The sequence below is a fragment of the Miscanthus floridulus genome, chromosome 1, assembly GCF_019320115.1.
Source record: "Miscanthus floridulus cultivar M001 chromosome 1, ASM1932011v1, whole genome shotgun sequence".
NCBI lineage: Eukaryota > Viridiplantae > Streptophyta > Magnoliopsida > Poales > Poaceae > Miscanthus > Miscanthus floridulus.
The window spans coordinates 142,965,990-142,977,035 of record NC_089580.1 but is presented as its reverse complement, the minus strand read 5'-3'; positions in this window follow the sequence as shown (position 1 = coordinate 142,977,035).

The window sequence follows — 11,046 nt, the reverse complement described above, 5'->3', positions numbered from 1 at the left end:
TAGTTAGTAGAATGTGTTTGATGGATATTTATCTGTAATCTGTGGACAAGTGTCGGCACTTTTGTGTTTTAAAAATAGATTTGCAACTTTGTTTTGTTTAAACAAATTCACAGTTTCGTTTTGTTTGATTGAACTTGCTTTCTTCCCTTTTTGCTTTTGAGAAAAAATGTTTATGCAATCTAAACCCTTCTGTTTGTTAAGACCGTAGGGCCCGAGGTGTATAAGAGGAAAACTTTGATTATGTTGGTGAGCAAAGTTACTGTAGCCATCGGGACATGGGTTTTTTGTAGTCTGACCAGGCACGCTCGGTTATTTATTCCCACAAACCTTGCCACTAGCCTTAGCGTGAAGAAGAGGTCCGACGCAGTGACTATTTCAAAAAAAGGAGGTTTTAGACCTTTACTAGCCCCCGAGTGAGATCCGACCCCTTGCGGTTGCTAGGGTCGAGTGTCACTAGAGACCGAAGAGAGGATAGCGAAACTGCTCTTGTATTCGCACGTACCCCTTCCTTAGGATTTTAGCTATCGTTCTATGACCGTGCGTTTGTCACTCCTTGCAAGTCCAACCTTCCCCGAGCCCCGCGTGTGGCGGGGATTCGGTCAAGGGTTGGCTCGTTTTTGTGACTATCGCCCCATCCGTGGTTTTCACAACCGAAGGGGTTGAGGCGACGTCACTTGCCTTGATGGCTCGAGTGACGCGCTTGATGAACTCACTAACGGGATGTTCGAACAGAATTCAGTCCCGTCGCTCGTGACAGGGTCGGCAAAGCCCTCGGGTGGTATTCCATTGCTCCTTAACCCTCCTTCCAATAGATTCCTCCTTAATGGGGATTCTATGGGCTCGGCTAGAGGCTAGATCGAACGAGAAGGTTGAGATAACCCTATCCGCCTCTATGCGGGTTGGGCGAAGGCCACTGAGGCTCATCTAAGTTTTCTCCCCTAGCTCTTGTTTGACATGAGGCGGCCTCAGGCCCTTCGTGGGCCAACCTTCGAACCTCGGTCTCTAGATCTAGGATCGGGTGGCTCGAGCCCTCGAGCCCCTTGTAATCTAATAGGGGTCAGTCGTGTTTCATGCATCACCCCTTCCTCGGTTTCCACAACCGAAGGGACTGAGCTAATGACACTTGCCTCGATGACTCGAGTGTTGCGCTTAATGAGCTTCCACCAAAGGAGGAGGTGCATTGGAAGGTGCTGCATGTCGCCGTCTGCGAGGCCTTCATTGGGATGGAGCCGTACGGAGACTTCTTTCAGCGAATCTTCTCTGGGCAAGCCTTGTTGGTGGGGAAGCCATCCAGGACTGCGCCGATGGGGGGTTTCTCCATTGCAGCCACTCAGGTCGGCCAGTTCATTAAGTTTGATGAGATGTCAGAGACATCCATTAGCCATGGGGGCCATACTTCAGTGGGCAGCGCCCTTGTCCAGGTGTCATTATCAGGGTTGTGGCTGATCACGATGGCATAGTCCCTAGATGCCATGGCGAAGACACCATGGTCACCGACGTGGTGCTCGACATTGTAGACAATGGTGCCCTTAGGGATCCCACGGAGCAGTAGGACATTGTCGATGGAGAGCGTGACACGGCGGCCGCAGTAGTATTTAAAGTTGAAGTGGTCAGTAAATGTAACTATTTAAGTTGTGGGGGGAGCCCCTGTGTGAATAGTTTTTTGTATTCATGAATACATCGGTCCCTTTTCGTGATGAAATTACTTTGTAAGCGATGAATTTGTGCAAAAATAAATAAGTTCTTAAATTTCATTATGGCAAACAACTTTTCAGCTCTTCTCCCTCTTTTTGTAAAAGAGGTTTAGTGCCTTCCGACCCTTCCTGTAGTTAAGGTCACAAAAAGCTTGTAGTGCGAGCAAGCCAATTCTAATCACACTAGTGAGCAAGGAGACCGTAGGTGCCAGGGCGTGGGTTTCCCGCAGTACAACCAGTTATACTCAGAGCTTGTTCCCAAAATCCTAGCCCTTAGGACTTACCATGAGAAAAGAAGGAAAACATTGAGAATGTTTGTAAGATAAACGTACTTATACCAGTCCCCAAGTGAGGTCTGACCCCTCGCACTTGCAGGGGTCGAATGTCACAAAAGATCAAGGATTTTGATGACAAAACTGATAAGAGAAAGTATGCGTTTATTTAGGGGTAAAAATAATATAGCTGCTCGATGTTCTAGGCATTGGTGAAGACCTCATCGTCGATGGTTTTTAGGTTGTAGGCGTCTGGCCAGAGTACTTCTACGATGACGTATGGCCCCTCCTAGGATGGGGAGAGCTTGTGGCGGTCCTTGTTGCTCTGGACAAGGCGAAGGACTAGGTCCCCGACGTCAAAGGCTCAGCCCCACAGCCGTCGGTTGTGGAACTATCCCAACGCCTATTGGTACATGGGCGAGTAGATGGGGGCGACTTCATGTGCTTTGTCCAACTGGTCATGGTATCCTCATGAGATGCCTTGGCTCCCTATTCACCGTACACCCTGATCCTCGACACTCCATAGTCGAGGTCGGTTGGGAGGACGACCTCGGAACCATAGACCATGAAGAAGGGTGTGTAGCTAGTGGCTCGACTGGGGGTTGTTCTTAGGCTCTAGAGTACTGAAAAAAGCTCAGAGACCCAGCGTGCGTCAAATTTGTTGAACCCTGTTGAAGATCCTGAGTTTAAGGCCCTGTAGGAGCATGCTGTTTGTGCGCTCGACCTACCCATTCGTTCGGAGGTGCGCGACAACGGCCCAATCGACCCGGATGTGGTATTCATCGCAGAATTGAAGGAACTTCTTGCTGGTGAACTACATGTCATTGTCCATGATGATGGAGTTCGGTACTCCAAAGCGATAGATGATGTCAAGGAATAACAACATGGCTTGCTCAGACTTGATCACGGAGATCGGCCGAGCTTCTATCTATTTTGTGAACTTATCTATGGTGACAAGCAAGTGGATGTATCCTCTGGGCGCCTTCTTGAGAGGTCCCACCAGATCGAGCCGCTAGACCATGAAGGGTCACGTGATGGGGATCATCTGGAGTGCCTGGGCCAGGAGGTGAGTTTGTCGAGCATAGTACTGACACCCTTCGTAGGTGCGCACGATCTACTCGGCATCGGCTACTGTAGTGGGCCAGTAGAAGCCTTGTCGGAATGTGTTTCCAACCAAGGTTCTAGGTGCGGCATGGTGACCACAAACCCTACCATGGATATCACTCAGCTAGTGCTTCCCCTGCTCGATGGGGATGCAGCGCTACAGGATCCTAGTGTGGCTTCATTTGTAGAATTTGCCCTCCACAAGAATGAAGGATTTGGCGCGGTGTGCGAGCCATTGAGCCTCTGCCCTGTCCATCAGTAGCGTGTCATGGAGTAGGTAGTTGAGATAGAGCAATCTCCAGTCGACCAGAGGGTCAGGCTCTGTTACTGGATCTTATTTAAGCTCCATGACCTCGGGGCCAAACGAGGCCATCGGCTGGTTAGCCCCCGGGGCTAGATCGGGCGAACTGTCGTTGGCCTGTTCCAACCCTTCATAGCGCACCGAGAGCTTATGTTGGTCACTGGTGAAGACTCCTATTGGCATCGGCTCTTGGCCGGATGCTGCCTTCATAAGTGCGTCGATCGCCTCATTAAGGCGCCTCAGGATGTGATTGAGTTTGAGGTCATCGAATTTGTCCTCTAGTCGTTGGACTTCTCGGCAGTATGCAACCATCTTAGCATTGTGATAGCTTGACTCCTTCATGACTTAGTTGACGACCAGCTAGGAGTTGCCCCGGACATCGAGGCATTGGATGCCCAACTCAATGGCAATGTGTAGGTCATTGATGAGTGCTTCATACTCAGCTACATTATTGGATGAGGGGAAATGGAGATGAACCATGTACCTTATGCGTACCCCAAGGGGCGATATGAAGACTAGCCCCGCACTAGCGCCCCTCTTCATCAGTGACCCATTGAAGTACATTGTCCAGTACTCTTGGTCGACTATCGCTGGTGGCATTTGGACCTCGGTCCACTCCACGACGAAGTCAGCCAACACCTGGGACTTGATTGCTATTCGGGAAGCATATGTAATGCCTTGATCCATCAACTCGAGTGCCCATTTTGCGGTTCTTCCTATGGCGTCCTGGCTTTGGACTACCTCAGCGAGGGGGAATGATGTCACGATCATCATCGGGTGTGACTCGAAGTAGTGGCATAGCTTTCTTTTGGTGATGAGGATGGCGTACGGGAGCTTCTGGATTTAGGAGTGGCGGGTCTTAGAGTTGAATAATACCTTGCTGATGAAGTACATAGGGTGCTACACCTTGAGGGCGTGTCCCTCTTCTTCCCGCTCCACTACCAGGGCGGCGCTGACCACTTACGTGGTGGCTGCTATGTATAGCAGAAGGGATTCTCCATCGGTTGGAGGAACCAAGATCGAGGCTTATGTCAGAAGTAGTTTGAGCATGTCAAGTGCCTCCTAGGCCTCGGATGTCCATTGGGAGAGACCTCATTTGCTGAGGTGTGAGATGAATCGGTTGAGTGTAGCGAGGCACCTTGTGACTCACTGAACCCCCTTTATATTCTGAATCAGGCCCATCCTTGTGATGGCTGAGATTTTCTCTGGGTTGGCTTCGATGCCATGCTCGAAGATGATAAAGCCGAGCAACATGCCTCTTAGGACCCCAAAAACACACTTCTCGGGATTGAGTTTGATGCCATTCACTCAGAGTTCTGCAAAGGTCTACTCAAGATCGGCAACGAGGTGGTCAACCTGTTTGGACTTGACCACGATGTCGTCAATGTAGGCCTCAACAGTCCGCCCGATGAGGTCCCCGAAGCATTTGAGCATGCAGCGCTGGTATGTAGCCCCTGTGTTCTTTAGACCAAATGGCATTGAGAGCTGGTAGAACTCTTTCATCGTGATTTGATAGTACCCAGAGTACGCGTCAAGGAAGCAGAGGGTTTCGTACCCTGAGGTAGAGTCGACTATTTGGTCTATGCATAGCAAAGGAAATACATCCTTTGGGCACGCCTTGTTGAGACCCATATAGTCAACACATATCCTCCATTTCCTGCTCTTCTTTTGTACAAGGATGGGGTTGGCTAACCACTTTGGGTGGAATATTTCTTTGACGAATCCAGCCACCGAGAGCTTTGCTATCTCCTCGCCGATTGCCCTATGTTTCTCCTCATCGAAGCAGCACTAGCGTTGTTTCACCGGCTTAGAGCCTAGTTGGATCTTTAAGGTATGCTCGGTGACTTCCCTTAGGATGCCTGGCATGTCTGAGGGTTTCCACGCAAAGATGTCTTTGTTAGCTCAAAGGAAGCCGACAAGCGCGCCTTCCTATTTGGAGGAAAGTGTGGTACCAACGCACACCATTTTACCCTCGGTGCTCCTAGGGTCTATGAGGACTTCTTTAGAGCCCTATGTAGGATTGAATGACCTAGTTGACCTCTTGGTGTCGAGCGCTTCTTTGGTGACCTCCTCCTTGAGGGTGGCGAGCTCCCCGAAGGCGATGATTGCTGCGGCGTGACCGCACCACTCGACCTCGCACTCATAGGCGCGCTAGGAGGTGCCGACGGTAATGACCCCATGGGGGCTTGGTATTTTTAGCTTGAGGTATGTATAGTTGGGGACAGTCATGAACTTCACGTAGCATAGATGTCCTAGGATGGCGTGGAAGGTTCCAAGGAACCCAACCACCTCAAAGGTGAGGGTTTTAATCCTATAATTGAACTGATCCCCAAAGGTAAAGGGTAGATCGATCTGCCCAAGTGGCATAGCCTATTTTCTAGGCATGATGCTGTGGAATGGTGCTCAGGTTGGGCGAAGGCGTGTCTGGTCGATGCCCATTTCATCGAGCATCTTAGCGTACATGATGTTGAGGCCGCTACCTCCATCCATCAGTACTTTGGTGAGCCACTTTGGATCGACTATCGGGTCAACCATGAGCGGATACCTCCCTAGATGCGAGACGCTCTCTGGGTGGTCGGTCTGTTCAAAGGTTATGGTGGCCTCTGACCACCGGAGGAAGGCAGGCGTGGTCGGTTCTGTCGTTTAGACCTCACGGCGTGCGACCTTCTGACAACGTTTGGAGTCATAGGCCACCAATCCTCCAAAGATCATGAGGTAGCCATCTAGCATTGGAAAGTTATCGCCTTCTCCTTGGCGTCATCCGTGGTGGGGATAGGGTCCTTTCCGTGCTCCCCTTTGTTGGAGCCTCCGAACAAGAACCGTCGCATGAGGCTGCAGTCCTTTTATAGATGCTTAACCAAGAAGGCATGGTTCGGGCATGACCCCTCAAGTAATTTTTTGAAGTGGTTCGGAGTGCCCTCCGTGGGCTTTCGACCACCCTTGCGGTCAGCAACGGCCATAAGCGAGTCCTCGTGCCGTTGCTTCTTGTTCTTTCTTTTGGTGGAACGATTGGAAGCGCCTTCGCCGGCACCCTCATCCCACCTTGCCTTGCCATCGAGACGATCGAAGATTGCTCTAGCCACCTCTTCTTCTGAGGTGTGGCTGGTGGCGATGTCCAGGAGTTCCTTGGTGGTTCATGGGCCCTTGTGTCCTAGCTTATGAACCAAAGACTCATAGGTAGTCTCGGACAAGAAAGTCCCTATAACGTCGGCGTCGACGATGTTAGGTAGCTCGTTGCACTATCAGGAGAAGGGCCAGATGTACCCATGGAGGGTTTCACCGGCCTTCTGTCAGTAGTTTTTGAGGTCCCATGGGTTCCCAGGGTGCTTGTATGTGCCCTGGAAGTTTACCACAAAGATCTCCTTTAGGTCCGCCAAACTCTGGATTATATTGGACGGTAAGTGTTCCAACCACGCTCGTGCCAAATCAACCAAGAATAGTGGAATGTTGTGGATAATGAAGTCATCATTCTCTACACCACCGGCTTGGCAGGCAAGCTGATAGTCTTCAAGCCATAGTCCAAGGTTTGTTTCCCCAGAGTACTTTGGGATGTTGGTCGATGGTTGGTACCTTGGCGGGAAGGCAACGTTGAGGATGTGCGGGGCGAAGGCCTGGGAGCCCGGTAGACCAGGGCTCGGACTTCGGTCCTCACCGCCATCGTAGTGTCTGCCGCGACGAGGATGATAGCCACGGCTGGCTCTCTCTCTTGGATCACCGTGGGTATACCTGCAAGCATCGAGAGTGTTGCGTGCGTCACGGTTACGACCGAGACGCTGATGCACCAGGACCGCTGTGTGCTGACTACCACCCTATGGTGCCTAGTGGACCAATGCGTCCCTAATGGGACGTCCGAAGAGTGTGCGTTGGTTGGCGTCGAGCTCACGTCGCCGAGACAACGAGCTCTCTGCCTATTACGCCGCCACACGCTTGAGCAGCATGCGAATCTTATGGTGGGCCCGATGATCCTTGGGCGTTGTGGCCTCTCGAAGGCCATGGAGCAAGGCCATGGCAGTGGTGATGTTCTGGCTCGCCCAGGCAAAGCGAGGAAGGGCTTCATCGTAGGCGACGATCCTTTGGTTTACATCACGGGCCATGGCACGTGCGCGCCCACTGTCTCTGTGGCGTTTGATCTCCTGATCGAGCTCTGAGCATTCCTGCACAAGCTAGAGTCGTGCTTCCTCGATCTCCCACTATCAGGCTTTTAGCCGCTCCACCCCCATGCGAGGTGGGGCTATTGTCTCCCCTTCGGTTTCATCACCGAGGTTGCTGAAAGCTCTAGTTTGGTTTTGGTAAATCGATGAAACCCTAAGTGCTAACCTAGTTTGTCAAGATGATCATGAGATAGGTAGCACTACTCTAAGTGATGAAGCAATGATGAAGATCATGACATTGGTGATGATCAAATGCTTGAACTTGGGAAAGAAGAAAGAGAAAAACAAAAGGCTACAGGCAAAGGTATAAAATGTTGGAGCCATTTTGTTTTAGTGATCAAGACACTTAGTGAGTGTGATCACATTTAGGATAGATAGCCATACTATTAAGAGGAGTGAAGCTCATATCGAAATGCGGTTATCAAAGTGCCACTAGATGCTCTAATTCATTGCAAATGCATTTAGGATCTAGTGGAGTGCTAACACCCTTGAAAATATTTGTGAAAATATGCTAACTCATGTGCATAAGGTGATACACTTGGTGGTTGGCACATTTGAGCAAGGGTGAAGAAGATAGAGTCGAAGAGGAGGTAGTCACGCTGGTTACAGAGTGACCGGATGCGTCCGGTATGTGACCGGACATGTCCAGTATTTTGGCGGCAGACTCAGCGACCGAACGTGTCCGGTCGCCACACCAGATGCGTCCGGTGTGAATCAGCAGGCATGGTGTTTGGCAGGGCAGTCGATCAGCGCTGGCAGCGTCCGGTCCAGTATCACCGGATGTGTCTGGTCGGGCGTGGATGCTTACTGTACTCCATCGGACGCTGTGGCTCAGCGTCCGGTCATTTGTGACTCTGCATCCGGTTGTCAGCAGAAGGGGCAGCAACGGCTAAGTTTGATTTGAACTAGACACATGGCAGTCTGGGGCTACTAAACATGTCCGGTATGTTGACCGGACACGTCCAGTATTCATGACCGGAGCGTCCGGTGCTGCGTCCGGTGTAGTGTGACCAGAGCGTCCGGTCGACGCGCAGTCAGCCCGTTTTTTGAGCCAACGGCTCTATTTGATGGGGCCTTCTATTTAAAGCCCCTTAGCTGGCTAAAGCTATAACTCTTGCACATTTTCATTGACATAGCAACCTTGTGAGCTTAGCCAAAGCCCTCCCACTCATCTCCATCATTGATTCATCATCTTTGTGAGATTAGGAGAGAATCCAAGTGCATTGCTTGAGTGATTGCATCTAGAGGCACTTGGTATTCGTGTTGCACTGCGGATTTCGCTGGTTACTCTTGGTGGTTGCCACCACCTAGATGGCTCGGTGCAGCGGTGGAGGATTGGCATGAGTTGGTGATTGTTCATGGCCGCCTTCGGTGATTGTGAGGGGAGTTGTACCTTCCTCGGCGAAGCACCGAAAGGTAACTCTAGTAAATTACTCGTGTCATTGAGTTACCTCACTTATGGGTCAGTTCTTGCGGTGTCCTATCGTGTGGATGAGGTTTGTGAAACACCTCTTAGCCACCGAACCACCAAGTGTTGGTCGACACAACGGGGACGTAGCGTGTTGGCAAGCACATGAACCTCGGGAGAAAATCGATTGTCTCTTGTCTTTGGCATTCTCCCGGTGATTGGCAATATATTCATCTTGTGATTGGTTCATCCCATACACGGCGGTATAATCACCCTACTCACTTATTTACATTATTGCAAACTAGTTGATACAACTCTTTAGTGTAATTAGAATTGAGAGCTTGCTTTATTATTTACATTCATCTAGTTGAGCTCTTTAGAGTAGCAAGTTTGAGAGCTCTTAGTGAGTAGTTACATAGCAAGTTTGTGTGCCTAAGTAACCATTGCAACTAGAATTATTGATAGGTGGCTTGCAACCCTTATAGAGCTAGAACAAGTTTGCATTACGCTATTTGTCATACTAATCAAATTGCTCTAGTTGATTTGTAGATTTTTAAATAGGCTATTCACCCTCCCCTCTAGCCATATTAGGACCTTTCAAGTGGTATCAGAGCCATGGTCACCGTTTGATTAAAGGCTTAACAACCTCGGTGTCAAATTATGGCTCAAGTTGTGTTCAACCATGTGGGGGGCAAACCACCGTTCTTTGATGGCACATGCTATGATTATTGGAAGAGAAAGATGAGGATGTATCTTGGTTCAATCAATGATCAAGTATAGGAAGTGACCGAGAATGACTATGCTATCATTGATCCCGATGATCCCACCAACCAAGATAAGATCAACAAGCAATGCAATACAATGGCTCTCAACACCATATACAATGCCATTGATTCCAAGGTGTTTGAGCAAATCAAGGATTATGAAAGAGCAAATGAGGTGTGAAAAAGATTGGAAGAAACATATGAGGGCACACCGGCGGTGAAGAGTGCCAAGTTGTATATCCTCAAGGACAAATTGACAAGCTTCAAGATGAAGGAAGATGAGAGCCTTCTGGAGATGTTCCATCGATTGCAAGTAATTGTCAATGACTTGAAGGCTTTGGGAGAGAAGATCAAGGATGATAACGTCTCTCATCGGTTCTTGATGTGCCTACTTCCAAGATTTTAGATGTTAAGATTGCTAATCATAAGAGGAGGATTGAAGGATATTACCCCCAACCAAGTACTAGGTGATGTCATGACACAAGAGACATACCGTGTGAAAAGGGAGGGGGATGACAAGGATGACAAGAAGGAAGAAGAAGACAAGAAGAAGAAAAGCATAGCATTCAAGGCTAGCTCATCATCATCAAAGAACCAGGGCAAGTCCAAGAAAGAATCAAGTGATGATGATGATCTTAGTGATATTGATGATGAAGCTATGGCTCTCTTTGTGCGTAAGATGGGAAAATTCATGAAGAAGAAGGGCTATGATGCAAGAAAGAGAAGAGATCACACCAAGAAGAAAGAGTATGTGAGAAGATGCTATAATTACAAGAGCCCCGATCATGTAGTAGCAAATTGTCCATATAATAGTGACAATGATGAGGATGAGAAGAAGAAGCACAAGGAGGATAAGAAAGAAAAGAAGGAGAAGAAGGAGAAGAGAATAACCTTCCAAAAGAAGAAGAAGGGTGGAGGCTATATAGTCACTTGGGATAGTGATGGTTCCTCGGATGGTGATAGCTCTAGTGATGATGACAAGAAATCCATCAAGAGAGCACTAGCAAGCATCGCCATCAACAAGAAGCTCTCCATCTTCGACACTCCATCGACATGCCTCATGGCAAAACCTACCAAGGTAGAATATGATGTGAGTGATGATGATGAATGTGAAAGTGATACTTGTAGGAGTGATGATGATGATGATGAGTACTCCAAAGAGCAGCTCATGAACATGTGTGAGCAAGTGCATACTTGCTTTGAGATGAAAAGAAAGGAGTGCAAGGAATTGAACAAGAAAGTCAAATTTCTTGAGCAATCCCTTGATGAGCTCAATGCCACTCATGAGAGGCTAATGGAAGCCCATGAGAAGCTTGGCAAAGCTCACTCTAAGCTTGAAAAGGCTCACTCCT